The sequence below is a fragment of the Callithrix jacchus genome, chromosome 4 (genome assembly GCF_049354715.1).
Source record: "Callithrix jacchus isolate 240 chromosome 4, calJac240_pri, whole genome shotgun sequence".
Classification (NCBI taxonomy): Eukaryota; Metazoa; Chordata; class Mammalia; order Primates; family Cebidae; genus Callithrix; species Callithrix jacchus.
In genome coordinates, this window is record NC_133505.1 from 175029798 (window position 1) to 175045496 (window position 15699).

Below are 15699 nucleotides of genomic sequence, written 5' to 3' on the forward strand. Positions count from 1 at the left end.
TTTCCCAGATGATTAATGATGTTGAGCGTTATTTTCAAATTTCAACAATAGCCTGTTGGCTATTTGTATGTCTTCCTTCGAGAACTATCTGTTCAAGTCCATAGCCCATTTTTAAACTGAGTTATTTGCCTTCTTCCTATAGTTTAAGTTCCTTATGTATTTTGGATATTAGCTCCTTATCAGGTTAATTAGGTGTGGTTTGCAGATACTCTCTCCCATTCCATGGGCTGCCTCTTCACTCTGTAGACTGTGCTTTTGGAGTCATATCCAAAAAATTAATTGCCAAAACCGACATCAAGAAGCTTTTCCTTATGTTTTCTGCTAGTAGTTTTACAGTTTCAGGTCTTACATTTAAGTCTTCAATCTATTTTGCGTTGATTTTTGTATATGGTGTGATATGAATTCAATTTTATTCTTCTGGATGTGGATATCCAGTCTTTCCAACACCATTTATTTGAAGAGACTCTCCTTTCCCCACTGTGTGTTCTTGGCACCTTTGTCAAAGTTCAGTTTTGGGCTATTATATTCTACTGGTTTGTGTCTGGAACTATAATTAATACTTTATGAAAGTATATTTGACACATAGAAATTTGTCAAATTCAGTTTATGCCAGTATCATACTGTTTTGATTATGAAAGCTTTGCGGTATATTTTAAAATCAGGAAATGTGATGCCTCTAGCTTTATTCATTTTTCTCAAGATTGCTTTGGCTCTTTGAAGTCTTTTATGATTCCATATGAGTTTTAGGATTTTCTCCTATTTCTTTGAAAAATGTCATTGGAATTTTGATAAAGATTGTCTTGAATCTATAGATCACTCTAGATAGTATTGTCTTTTAAACAATATTAATTATTACAATGCATTAATATTTTATATCTTTCCATTTATTATTACATTCAATTTATTTTATGAATATTTTATAGTTTCCAGTATATAGGGAAAGATACATTTTTCTTAAAAATATTTTTTTGAGAAATGGTGATGGTATCATGACTGTATTTGAGAATAATGAAGCTTTTCTTTTTTCTGAGACAAGGTTTCACTCTGTCACCCAGGCTGGAGTACAGTGGTGCATTCCTGGCTCACTGCCATCTGTGCCCACCCCCCCCCCCACCAGTACAGGCTTAATCAATCCTCCCACCTCAGCCTCCTGAGAAGCTGGAGCTACAGGCACGCACCACCATGCCCAGCTAAGTTTTTGAATTTTTAGTAGAGATGGGGTCTTCCCATGTTGCCCAGGTTGGTCTCAAAATCCTGAGCTCAAGTAATTTGCCCGCTTTGGACTCCCAAAGTGCTGGGATTACAGGTGTGAGCCCTTGTGCCCAGCCTGTGAAGCTTTTAAGAAAGGCAAATGACTACGTCATACAAAAGGGTTGAGAGAAACCCAACAAAAAAGAAAAGAGCTTATTAAGCAATCAAGTTGAATAAAAAAGTCTTCAGTCTACAATGAAACATTTGAGCAGATCACTGATTTCTAAATTACAATTTGATATAAAATTTTATTACCGCTAATAATATAATTGTAATATGATTATTATAGTTAAGATCAAATCAATTTATTTTATTTTAAAATAAGTGGTATGTGAACATAGTATAAACATGAAAGAGACACATTGTGTAAGTAGTGAAAGTCTCTTTTTCCAGGGACTGTGCTTTTGGTGTTAAGTGTAAGACTCTTTGCTTATCCTTATGTTTTCATCTACAAAGGCTTCCATAACAACATACCACAGCCTGGGCAGCTTAAACAGTAGAAATTAATTTCCCACAGTTCTGGAGGCTGGAAGTCCAAGACCAAAGTACGGGCAGGGTTGGTTTCTGGTAAGGTACCTCTTTCAGGCTCATGATGGCTGCATCATCAATGTCCTCAGGTGGTCTTTCCTCTGTGTGTGTGTTATGGAAGGAGAGAGTGCCCTGGTGTCTCTTCCTCTTTTTATAAAGACACCAATCCTATCAGATCAGGGCCTCATGCTTATGATCACATTTAACTTTATCCTATCTCCTATCTCCAAATACAATTACATTGGAGGTGAGGTCTTCAACATTTGAATTTAAAGGGCAGGGGGCACAATTCAGTTCATAATATCCTAATTCTAAAAGATATTCTATGTTTTTTTTTTTAAAAAAGTTCTATAGTTTTATGTTTTAGATTTAACCCATTTATACCCAAGGTCGCAATTCTTTGAATTTTTGCAGTCAGACCTTCGACCTTGAGGAGTAGGATATAAATAACTCCCACCTGCTTAGTGTTCCAGTAATGGAACACTCGGCATGGAACACTAGGCATAGTTGGACTAAGTCCATGATTCTTAAAAAGATTCGTTAACTTTTTGAAAAAGGTGTAAAGTTAGGTTGAGGTTCTACTTTTAAATTTGTTTCTGTCTTTACTTGTCCAATTTATCTAGCAACCGTTCCTCCATTGAATTGCTTTTTCATCTTGCTCAAAAATCAGTTGGACATACTTTAATTGATCTGTGTTATCTGTTCTGTTCCGCTGATGTATGTCTTTATTTCTCCGGCAATACCATACTGTACTGAGTACCGTAACTACAGAGTAAGGCTTAGCATCACACAGAATTTCTTCTCGAAATTGTTTTAGTAATTCTTGCTCTCTTGCCTTTCCATATACTTTCAGTTGCTGTGCTTTTCCTATAGTTTTAGTTGAGAATATTATTTCCATATAGTTCTAGGATAAGTTTATCTATGTCTACAAAATTATTGGTGAAAGTTTGATAGGAATTGCATTAGATCCATGACCCAAATTGAGAAGAATGACACCTTTACTGTGTTAGGTCTTCTGATCCATGGACATGGTATGCGTCTTCACAGACTTTACTTAGGTCTTCCTTGATTTATTTCATCAGCATTTTAAATTTAAGAATACATATTCCGTACACATTTTGCTAGTTTTTGTTACGTTTTACTTCTTTGAAGTCATTATAAATTGTACGGTGTTTTAAATTTTAGTTTCCACATGTCTGCCACTAGTATTTAGAAATATGATTGATTTTTGCAGATTTATCTTGTATGCTGCATCCTTGCTAAACTCACTTATTAACTCCACAGGATTTTGTTTCGTTTTTTAGATCTCTGAGGATTTTCTACACCAACAATCATATTATCCGCAAGATGATGCAATTTCACTTCTTTCTTTTCATTCTGTATATCTTGTTTTGTTTTTTGTCTTATTATTGTGACTGAAACTCTTAATGTTATGTTGAATAAGAGTGATGGGAGCAATTATTTTGTTTTATTTCTAATCAAGTTGAGAAAGTTTTCTTCTATTCATAGTTTACTGAGAATGTTTACCATGGATGGGTATCCTTTTTATTACTATTTTTCAGCCACTTTTATCCCCTGTTAGTCTGTTAGGAGGTCACTGGTCAGGCTAAAGCAGGCCTGCTTTAGGCAGGTGTGCTGGACAAAGCAGCACTATTTTTGTTTTGATCTTCCACTTTTAAAATTACAAAATACTGAATTTAAGAACTGAAAGGACATGAAAAATGCCCTTTCAAGTTAGAATGTAGACAAGAAATTAAAGCCAGAAACTCAAAGCCTGGAGGGAAATTTAAATTATAAGCAAATATTAAAGTGTAAGCATGTATGTACAGTTAAAACTATAATAAAATGAAGATGTATGTAACCAGTGCCAGAGGAAGAACATTCCAGCACCCTAGAAAGCCACCGTCCTCTCCTTTAGAGACAGACGTTATTCAGATGTTTCTGGCTAGTATGGCCTCGCTTTTCTTTATACGTCCTTACGCAGTGCAGCTTAGTGTCATGACTTTAATTTCTATACACTTGAGACAAGATATAATCATAGGTTTGCTGTTCTTTTACTATTATCAGTCTTACCTGTGAGTTATAAAATAGGGCAGGAGCAATTAACTGAAAGCAGGCGCCATCATTAACAACAAACTACTTCCATCCTCAATTCTGCTCTGGTCAGTCTTCCATTGAAGGGGACATGCCAAGGTCACCAGCAGTGACGCTACCTTGATAAAATCTTTTACATTTCTCTGTCCTCCCTTCTTGAGGCGATTAAAGAGGAGGACTTATCAAAAGGGGGAGAAAGAAAAAAGCATGCAGATCATTTATGAACCGAGCTGTCCATTCCAACTTATATTGACTCTAATTTCTTCTCTGCTTATTCTTTCCTTTGAAGGCAGAGTCTCCCTTGCTGCAAAGACCCAGGACGGTGCCAGAAACCTGGTGGTGGTTTAATAAGGATTTTGATGATGCTGTGATAAAACGCTGTACTGTTAGAGAGCTCTTCCTAAAGAGCCATGTTCAGTGTACTCCAGTTCTAAAGTTGTACTGCTGATATTACTTCCTGGCTCAAGGACACGTAGTGACTGTGATGGTTTAGTGTATGTGTCCAGTTGGCTGGGCCATGATGCCCAGTGTTTGATCGATCTCAGGCTAGATGTTGCTGTGAGGGCATTTTTTTAGATGAGATAAACACTTAAGTCAGTAGACTCTGAGGAAGGCAGATGGGCTTCTGCAGTGGTTGAACCTCATCCAGTCCGCTGAAGACCCTGAGAGAAGAAAGGAGTGAGAGGGACGTGGAACTGAAGACCGCACCTTCACTTTCCCGGGTCTGTGGCCTGCCGGCTTGCCCTTAGATTGTAGACTTCCCAGTCTCCACTATGGCATGAGCTAGTCCCTTGATAGCGTTCTCCCTCTCTCTCCTTCCCTGCTTATCTCTCTCTCTCTCTCTCTCACACACACACACACACACACACACACTCACACACATGTAATACATAGATGTATATCTATGTCTGCACACACTATCGGTTTTATTTCTCTGGTGGACTGCACATAATATAGTAACTCCCTAATGCTTCTCATAAAAAAAGAACTATATTTCCTGGAGTATGAGGCTCATCACAGCTGGGGCTGACCTCACGCATGTCGCTGTATGAACCTCCACCCTCTACTCAGTTCTCTTCTGGTCATGTGTAGCTTTTCATGGACCAACCTTCGCTTCCTATCTCGACGGGCCATTATTCTGTGGATGGAACACTTCATTTCTGCTGCTCTGAGTTAACTTCTGCTCGTCCTTCAAATGTTAGTTCAATCCCACATCCTCTGTGGTTGCATCTGACACGGTCATCCACAATGACATCTCGTTTCTGGTCCTCCTCTGGTCCCAGTCCCCCATTTAGACCTCAGTCAGCAGTTAGAGACAAGCCTAGTTGGTGCAGAGGAACATGCCAGATGCTGGGGAAAGCAGAATGTGGTATCTCTTACAGGATATCATGGCCTGGGGGCCGAGGCAGCTGCTTGGCTAGCGGTGGGTAGGAGGAGCCAGGAAGAAAGAGGCATCCATCCAGCAACCTGGCAGTGGTGGGAGCTCTGTGATCAGTTGAAGGAAGTGGAATAGCAGAAATGTTTGTCAGAGATTTTCCAAGAGCCAAATGCGGGGAAAAGCTAGCCCATGCTCGAGTTCAGTGAGTCCTAGACAACCTGAAAGCAAACAAAAGTGTGACCCACGGACCTGGTAGGCAAAGACCCTTCCCCAGGGACAGGCGTGCTGGAAGGGCTGAGTCCAGGCTGATGTGAGAATAATGCAGATAACAAGAATTATCCCTTTCTGTTGGGATGAAGACAAGGAATCGAGGGCCAGAAACCCAGCGCCTGGAGGGAAATGGAAATTCTAGACATGTGCCGAACTGTGCCAGGGAGCCTCTATCTGTGACTTGGCTCTAAGCCATGTGTGCCCTCAAATGCTGAAGGAGCCATTCGTTATGCATTCCAAACACCCATGGGCTGCACTGGAGTGAGCAGGGCACAGGGTGGGGTTTTGGGGCTGAGCCCCGAATAGCACCGTCCCTCCAGCCAGCGCCCCAGCAGTGCAGGGCTATGTGCCTCACGGTGCACACATCTCACCGGCCCGCTGTGTCCTCCGCTGCCATCCTTGCCCTCAAGGAGTGAAGGAGAAAATACAGGCACAAAGACTGTGATTGGTAGAAGAGTGGCTGGGCTGGCTGCCGCTTTGGAGCAGGGGCTTCCGAGCTGGTCTGGGGTGCAGGGCTGTGTGTGTGGGGAAACCCGGCAAGTGCTGTGGTAAGGGTCTGAAGCCCCAGCCTGTTCCCATGTAAATATTAATTTAGGAAAGAATTAGAAATGTAAGCACATAGTTATTCCTTCATGTAATCATGTATAATCTTATAGTTACTTAAAGACATACTCAATACAACCTTTGATTTGACCAATGACTATGGGGTTATGAAGCATGGAACTGAGGTGACATTGTGAACAAGTGATCCTAAGGCAAGCTGCTCTCAGCTGTCACACCCGCGTAAGGGCTGCTGGAGGGCGCCTCGGCTGTGCGGCCGCGCCAGTGCTGGGAAAGCCCCGCTGTTTAGCCAGCCAGGGACGGAGAGGTCCAAAGTGGCCGAGACGTCTCCTTCCTGGGGAGGTAGGAGAAAACTCCGCTCCCCCAGCTCTCGCGGCGGGCCTGACGGCTGTCGGGGAGGCCCACAGACATCCAGGGGCTTAACTGCCTATGTGAGGCTGTGCTTCAGCGGTCACGCTCCATGTCCACTCTCACGCTCTGCTTCTGCACCTGGTTTCTCTTTTTCTCAGAAGATAAGTATTAATAATAGTAACATAATCTTAGTGTCCTTGATATTTCTGACACACATGCGAAGAGCGCTGACGCAGTAGGTTTTCTCCTCCCCTCGGTGAAAGTCCTGGGCCCCTGTTTCCAAGACACGAGATTTACCTGACCCTGTCACCAACCCCCATTACCTCACCCTGCCTTCGCTGCCCCGTGCATTGTACTCAGTAAAACTCAGAGTGTCCAGGCGCTCAGGGCCACTGCTGGACTCCACGCTTTGGTGGGCAGTGGATCCCCGAGCCCAAACTCTCTTTTCTCTCTCTCGGTGTCTTGTGTCTTTTATTTCTACAGTTTCTCATCTCCACACCAGCAGGGAGGGGCTCACAGGACCCTGTACGGCTGGACCCTGCAGGGCTGATGCTCCACACTTGCTAGGTCTCCAGGCGCCGGCTCGCGCAGCTGGAGCACAGACAAACTTGGCGGTTCACATGCTCCACAGCGGGTTAAGGCAAAACTCTTTGGCTGGTGTTTGGTAGGCCAGTTGGCATTCTTACATACTTCAGTCACTGTAAATACCTGTAATCCCTGCTGGATAATCAGGAGTGCTGCAGTGCTTCCTTCCCTCCTCTCTGCTGCCTGCCAAGGACCAGCAGTGCAATTGCTACCTTCCCACAATCTCTCCGCCCACGTCCACTTCTGCCCAGGTGCATCTGTTGTGCCCCCAATTCTGTCAACAGTGATTTAAACTTTTTCTGAAACTCGGGACTAGCAGGATCTGCCTGGGTGTTTCCTTCAGTCTCCTGTGAGCCTGCAGCCTTGGCAGGAGCCTGGGGTGGGGAGGACTGAGGGGGACAGCACCTGGGTCACTTGGGTCCATTGTCATGTGGAGCACATGGCTCTCTCCAGATGACCTGGCTCAGGGCAACTTGGTGGAGATGGGTGTGTGTGTGGATTTATGTGTCTGCAGGTTTGTGAATTAGTGTTTCCATGTGTGTGTGTAGTATGTGTTTATATGTATATGTATATTTGTGTGTATATGTGTATGAGAATGTGTTTATGTATATTTGTTTCTATGTCTGTGTAGTTTGTGTGTATGTATTTGTGTGAATGTTTATGTGTATTTGTCTCTGTGTGTCTGTATGTAGTACGAGTCCATATGCATGTGTGTTTCTGTGTATGTGTGTAAATGTGTTTATGCATATTTGTTTCTATGTGTATCTGTGTGTTTCTGTATATGTGTGTTTATGTGTACATGCATGTATGTATTTGTGTGAATGTGTTTATGTGTATTTGTTTCCATGTATGTGTGTCTGTGGTGTGTGTGTACATGTATGTGTGTGTGAATGTGTATTTGTTTCTCTGTGTGTCTGTGTGTAGGGCAAGTCCATGTGTATGTGTGTGTTTTTCTGTACGTGTATGTGTATGTGTATTTGTGTGTCTGTATGTAGTGTGAGTCCATGTGTATGTTTCTGTGTACGTGTATTTGTGTGTCTGTGTAGTGCAAGTCCCTGTGTATGTGTTTCTGTGTACATGTGTGTGTGTGTGTATTTGTGTGTCTACGTCCCCCCACAGAAACCCACAGAAGCTAAGGTTTGGGGTAATTTGTGAGGCAGCAAAATGTATCTGATGCAGAGTTCGGTACCTGGAAGGGAGGCGCTGCGAAGATGACCCTACAATAGAAAAGAATCTTTGAAAGCAGGGAATGGGGGGAGGCGAGGAATTGGGAATGGTGAGGAGCGTGCTGGTGAGAGCTTCGACCCCCGCACACGCTCTTCATGGAAGGCTGGACTTCAAGGAGGTGGAAGGAGGAAGCTAGCAGGAAATCTTATTTTTCTGGAGGAAGAGGGGCCCTGGTTTACGAGTGGCAGAGAGTTCAGTGACTGAATTGGAATTAGTTGCTGGACTAGTTGTAATTAGTTCTGCAACTGCAGAAAGCTGCTGCGTGGAATGAGAAAACAGGCACAGTCATTTTGGGAGGCCGAGGCAGGTGGATCACCTGAGGTCAGAAGTTGGAGACCAACCTAGCCAACATGGTAAAACCTCGTCTCTACCAAACATACAAAATGTAGTGGGGCGTAGTAGGGTGTGCCTGTAATCCCAGCTACTCAGGAGGCTGAGGCAAGCAGGCAGAGGTCACAGTGAGCCTAGATGGCGCCATTGCACTCCAGCCTGGGAGACAGTGAGATTCCTCAAACAGAAACCAGGCACAGCTCTGAAGACTGACGAGGGCGCAGCTGAGGAGGCCCCTGGGAGTGCGGACTGTGCCCGTTTGGTTAACCGGCTTGGCTGGGGAATGAGCTTTCTTTCTCATTCATTGTTCATTCTTCTCTGTCCATTCTTGGGGAAGGCCTGTTGGATGCACCTGGCTGCCCCGCAGGATAGGCCCTGCGTGAAGAAGGGGAGCACAACTCTCGATTTGACTTAGGGTTTTGACTTTTCATATTTCTTTCAGAGTCTGTGATAGTTTCATTGTTCTTCCCTTGAGCCGTGCCATCCAAGGACCTCGTATTTCCAGGAAGCCTCTGGAGCCCTAACTGTCTGCCTCTCTTCCCTTTCCTCTCTGCCCCATCTACAACTTCCCGCTCCTCTCTTCAGGTCCCCACTCTGCTCTCGGCCTGTCTGGTGTAGGGGACGGATGGGCAGAACTAGTGGAGGAGCAGGAATAAGGAGGCAGGAGGGAGGAGGAAGGAACTGGAGGGAGAAGGGAGGAGGGAGGAGCTGGAGGGAGGAGCGGGAGGAAGGAAGGAGGAGGGAGGAGCGGGAGCAAGGAAGGAGGAGGGAGGAGCGGGAGGAAGGAAGGAGGAGGGAGGAGCGGGAGGAAGGAAGGAGGAGGGAGGAGCGGGAGGAAGGAAGGAGGAGGGAGGAGCGGGAGGAAGGAAGGAGGAGGGAGGAGCGGGAGGAAGGAAGGAGGAGGGAGGAGCGGGAGGAAGGAAGGAGGAGGGAGGAGCGGGAGCAAGGAAGGAGGAGGGAGGAGCGGGAGGAAGGAAGGAGGAGGGAGGAGCGGGAGGAAGGAAGGAGGAGGGAGGAGCGGGAGGAAGGATGGAGGAGGGAGGAGCTGGAGGGAGGAGGGAGGCAGTCTCTCCTGTCCTCCCTCCCACAAGGCTTGCTCCTGTGCACACTCAGCTCTGTCCCCAGCCTCTGGCTTCTTGGGTCTGCTTGAGTCTTTGCCTCTTGCAGGAGAGGCTGTCCTCAAATGTCTGCTGACTGCTGGTGTCTGCTCATGTGTAAGGGTGACAGGTTGCTGCCTGGTGGATCTAAGTGTGTGGCAAGGTCTGCAGACCGAGTTCTTGCCCTCGAGGAGCCTGGCTGCTGCTGTCCTAGGGGAAATCTATCGTCAGGATCTTCACCTGATCTTTTTGTGCTGGCTGGGTCCGGCTGGGTCCGACCGGGTCTGACCGGATCTTGGATTTCCCTCCACTGTCTAAGTTACTTCCTACTGTCTGTCTGCTTTCCAGCTTCTGGAATTTTCTTGCATGCTATCTCCCCATGTTTCCTTTTTCCTTGTCTCTTTACACCTGTAAAACCTCATGATTGCTTTGAAGGCATGTTGTGGAGGGGGAAGGCATGCACTCCCCTCTCATCATTGCCGGGAGAAATCTCAGTGTTGTTTAGGTTCTTCTTTTGTTTCTCTTTAATTTTTTGATTGTTTGTCTTGTTTTTCTGTTTGTTTGGCTTTTTTTGGGCGTATAGTGGATATAAATTTTTCTTATTTTGAACAAAAATAATAAACAAATGTAAAACAAGCCCATTACTCGCTCTTACCATCGTTCCAACTTCAGAGAGCAGACATTTCCAATTTTCCGGATTAAAACATGCTCCTGATATTGTGGTGCCCTTGAAGTGGGGGTGCCGTAAAGACACTTGCAAGAAAATACTGAGTCGTGATTTAATCGGAGGAATTTTTTTGTATCGATAGATAAAAGAATGGCATGCTTCCTACAGATGAGTCACACATAGTCCAGTATTCTACAGGTGGAAAATGAATTAGAAAAAAAATGGGTGAGAAAATGCGCTAAGAAATTCTTAAAATAATAATAAAATTTTAAAAATGAATAAGGGACTGAAAATTGCTCTGATGATCCAAATTACCAAATTAAATACACAAAAAACAATGTGTCCCAGTGCTTTTGACCACATAGTTCCCACCACACTTTCCTGTAGACCAGAATTGCAAATTCTGTGCAGTCAGAAGTGCCAAGCCTCCCACGACCTCAGTCTCTGAATTAAACGTGAGGCTGAGGAGTCCCGGCAAAGCTAATTGTATCGTCTAATGTAAGCACAGATTTCTGTGGTGTCCTTGAACCAGGCAGCCTCCTTCCAGGTAAAGATAGAATCGGAACAGTCCTGACTTCCTCTTCTCCTGGTGAGTCAAGACACGCTTCCATGGAGGTCCTTCTGGGCTTTTTAAACACCACGTGTGTCACGTGGAAGTGCATGGCACGCGTCTTGCTGTATTGTATGTGGGACAGTGATGGGATTATTAAACTTGGTTCTGTTTTCAAAAAGTACTTAGAGATGCTCAAGCATTTAAAGAATGAATAATTACTTAGGAGACGGAGAGAAGCGGTCCCAGCTGCCCAAACAAACAAGAGTGACTGAGGGCAGAGAAGCCAGAAAGCAGCAGACAGGTGCTGTGTAAATTTCCACCTTCCCGTCTGCCAGTGTCTCCAGCTATGCAGGGCCTGGCACGCCTGCACCTGCCTGTTCAGGGCCTCTGGGGCATGGATATGCTGCTCACCCCCAGCCATGCACGTCCTTTGTGCACCCCTGTGGGCCGTGGACATATTGTGAGCATCTGGCGTAGCCAGGATGCCCCTCTGTGAGCTGCAGGAGAGGAGCTTGTGTGCACGTCGTCCCGGAGCTGGCCTCTGCAGCAGTGCCATGAGCGTCAGTGCTCTCGCCTATACATTACTTTATAGGCATCAATAAAATTAATCTGGTTTTATGTGGGCAAGCATCTAGACATAGAGAAATAGTACTAAAATGTCCAAAATAATGTAACCGAATCTCCACCTTGAGCATTGTTTTATAGACAGGAAAGGAGCTAAGGAATGTGCCCAGGATGGGGGCAAAACTAACCAAAACCGAGGACATCATGGCTTCCCGGGTGAAAGGCAGAGGAGGCTGCTGGGGTGAAGAGGAAGCACAGTCAGTTGATGATGGATGACACTTCCACAAAGGAGGTAGAGTCCAGTTGCTGCTGTGAGGTCAAAGGACAAATGTCTTTGCTGTTGTTTCCATTGCTGTGTAGCCCAGGCACTGTGCTATTTGTCTGAAAGGCCTAAGGATTTTTATCTGGGTATGATTAATTTTAATACTCAACTTAGGGCTGAGGGAGGAGGGCAGAAGTTGAGAGTTAGCGGCACAGCGTCCTGACTTGTGTGTTAGGCAAGAGAGGGAAGCAGAGGAAAAACTGCCGAAGGTGACTGAAAGCTTCCTTTATTGGCATATCTTTTTATGTGGCTTTCTGCTGGTTCAGATTATGCCTGTGTGGTTCATACTGCCCCGGAGTATTTGTGGCAAGCTGCGTTTCTGTTGCCACAGAAAACTTTTTTTCTTAAAGGCTGTCTCACAGGGAGAAAGGAGGAAGGGGCTTCTAGATTGAATTAATACGAATGAAAAATCCAAAAGCAGTTCAGATCATCTGAGTTGAGAACATGTTGCTTCCTATAAATTTCATCAGATCTCATTCTCTTTCCCCGAGTGCACCTTGTGCCGTAATGAGTCTTGGTGGTGGTCAGCCTTCATTAACTCTGCAGCTGACAGATTCCACAAGTTCCATAGACCAATGAAAGTTGCTTCCCAAGTGGAAAGGCTAACATGGCCTCTGGATATTGTTACAAATAGACTTCAGTAAACTTGGGCTGTATATAATGGCAGTGGCAACATGATGTGGCCCGAGGTGACATTGGCTGTTTAGATGCGCCATGTCTCTAACGCCAGAACCACCTCGGTCAGAGGCACAAGCAGCTCCCAACAACTTCATAGGAACCATTTTTACTGCAGCAGTTTTGTGCCTGGCTTTGTGAAAAAGAGCCTTCTTTGGAAGCATTCTCCTGGGATTGAAGCATTACCAGGAAGTCAGAACCAGCTGTGAAGGGCTTTCTCCTGTGGTCTGGTTCTGGATTTCCAGCACTGTGCAGAAGGCTGAGTTAGTGAATAAGTGTGTGTGTGTGTGCACACGTGCACGTTTCTAAGTGAAACGGCCCACAGTTTTCATCATACTTCACAAGGGCTTATGGTTGAAAACATTTAAGAACTGATTATCTTAACAACAGGTAGGAGATTCTGGACCCCAAGTTTTTCCCCACTCTAGTTCACAGATTCTTCAATAGTTCTGAGGTGGAGAATATTGGACGGTAGAGATCCTGGACACTGAACTGAAAATTGAGTTGAATTTTGCTCCTATTTCTTCTTAGCTGTGTAAATCTGGGTAAGTTCTGTAATATCCCAAGAACTTATTAGTCATCTGTAAAATAACCATTTTGTAGAGTTTCCATGAAAGTTAGTTAGATAATGTGTATAAAACACCAGCACAATCCAACCATTTATTAAAAATTTCCATAAAAGTGGAGGCATCATATTACCTGACTTCCAACTATACTACAAGGCTACGGTAACCCAAATAGTATGGTTCTGTCACAAAAACGACACACGGACCAAGGTACAAATAGAGGACCCAGGAATGAAGCTGCATACCTGCAACCACCTTGTCTTCAACAGAGTAAACAAAAACAAGCAATGGAGAAAGGATTCCCTAAATAAGTGGTGACGAGAATAGCTGGCTAGCCACGTGCAGAAGATTAAAACTGGACCCATACTTCTCACATATACAAAAATTAACTCAAGATGGATTCAATATTTAAGTGAAAGACCTCAAACTGTAAAAATCCAAGGAGCAAATGTAGGAAACACATCCTGGACAGCAGAGAATGTATTACTAAGTCCTCAACAGCAACTGCAACAAAACCAAAAATTGACAAGTGAGAGCTAATTAAACTAAGGAGCTTCTGCACAGCAAAAGAAACTATCAACAGAGTGGACAGACAACTCACAAAGGGAGAAAATATTTGCAAACTATGCATCTGACAAAGGTCTGATATCCAGAATCAGAAGGCACAGAAACAACTCTACTCAATAAGCAAAAAAAAAAAAAAAAAAACACTGAAAAGTGCGCAAAGGATATCAACAGACACTTCTCAGAAGAAGACACGCAGTAAGCCACAAACATATGAAAAAGTGCTCATCGTCACTGATCATCGGAGAAATGCAAATCAAAAGCACAATGAGACACTGTCTCCCACCGGTCAGAATAGCCATCACTAAAAAGTGAGAAAAGCAACAGACCCTGGTGAGACAGCAGAGATAATGGGATGTTCATACGCTGCAGGTGGGAATGCAGATTATGTCAGCTACTGTGCAAAGAACTTTGGGGATTTCTCAAAGGACTAAAAACAGAACTCTTATTCAACCCAGCGATCCCGTTACTGGGCATGTATCCAAAGGAAAACTACTCATTCTAAAAAAAAGACACACGCACCCGTACGCTCATTGCGTTGCTACTCACAATTGCGAAGACATGGGGTAAATGTAGGTGCTCGGCAGTAGTGGACTGGGTAAAGAAGATGTGGTGTGCAGACAGCAGGGCGTTCGATGTAGCCATGAGAGAATGGACGCAGCACAGATGCGGCTGGAGGTCATCATCCTAAGCAGATTAATGGAGGAGGAGACACGCACATACTGCGTGTCCTCATGCATGTAAGAACTGGATACTGGGTACACATGGAGATAAAGAAGGAACCACAGACACCAGGGCCTGCTCCAGAGGGTGGTGGGGAACGAGGGCTGAAACACTGCCTCTTGGATGCTACTCTCACTCTCTGGGTCTCTCATAGCCCAAACCTCAGCATCACACAGTATGTCCATGTCACAAACCTGTCCTCAGACCACCACGTCTAAAATATAAGCTGAAATTATTTTTAAAAAATTTTCCACAAAGTGCCCGAAAACCATTATCATAACAATTGTCCTCAGGCATCTTAAGAAGGAAGAACCTTGTTTACATGATTTTGTTGAGCACAAAGCCCAAATTCTCCATTACTTAAATCTATCGAAATAGGAAGAAAGCCATTGAGTCAGGCTCGAGGATCAAACACACAAGCCCACCACCGTGATGTGTCAACGCCGGCCTCGTCCTGCAGCTGCGGTGAGGGTGAGCCTCGGCGGTGCTCTCGTCTGATTTTGTCAACTCTGCTGATGTGGATTCCTTTCTATATGGCTCACAGGTTTGTGGAGCTGCAGAGCTTGGGCTAAAAATCTGGAACTGACATGGGGATCAGGCATCATTTTTCCCTGGGTCGAAGGGAATAAATTAAAAGGAAGATGCAGTTCATCAGAATGAATGAGCCAACAAGAGGATGGAGACTGCAGACACCAGGGAATCTAGAGATTCTTGGGTCCAGCCTGGGGGTTGTCTAAAAGGAAAATCACACAGAACTTACCTAAGAAAGTCCAGGTGAACAGTGAAGACTCCTGGTCCCATGATTAAGTAGAAGATAGGAGAAAACAGTAATAAAACAGGTGACCGGCAGGTGACTGATGATGTGCCTCAGATGATCCTCACAGTAATGGCAGAGGGAATTTCTGGAAGTCCCTGCATCAACAAAGAGACATTTGACCAAACTTAGGCTTTGCATATTGAGATGGGAAAACAGCTGACAAAAAGTTTTCTGGTTAAACATTAATTAGCTAGAAATAACAACTAAATTATATCATGTGTATAACAAAAGTAAAATCCTTTTGCAGTTTTAGCATAGAAAAATAAATAAAAAGGAAGCCAATCCTCATGATAAAGCATTTTGCTAATGGCCTAAGAGCTGAAGTTACTTTAGACGTGAGCGTAGCTGGATTCCTCAGTAATCCGATTCTCTCGCTGTTCTTTATTGTAACCTTCATTGGTGACAAACATTTAAATTCTGAATGCATAAGCCACATTTTAGAATGGATCCTGCATCACTTTTTAATTAAAAACACACACACCTACATTCCAAGAGAAGGGGACTTCTTCCTGCATCCCATAGGAACTCTTCGGAAAGCACAGAGCTGGTCGCTTCCTGTCTTAACTTTGAACCAAG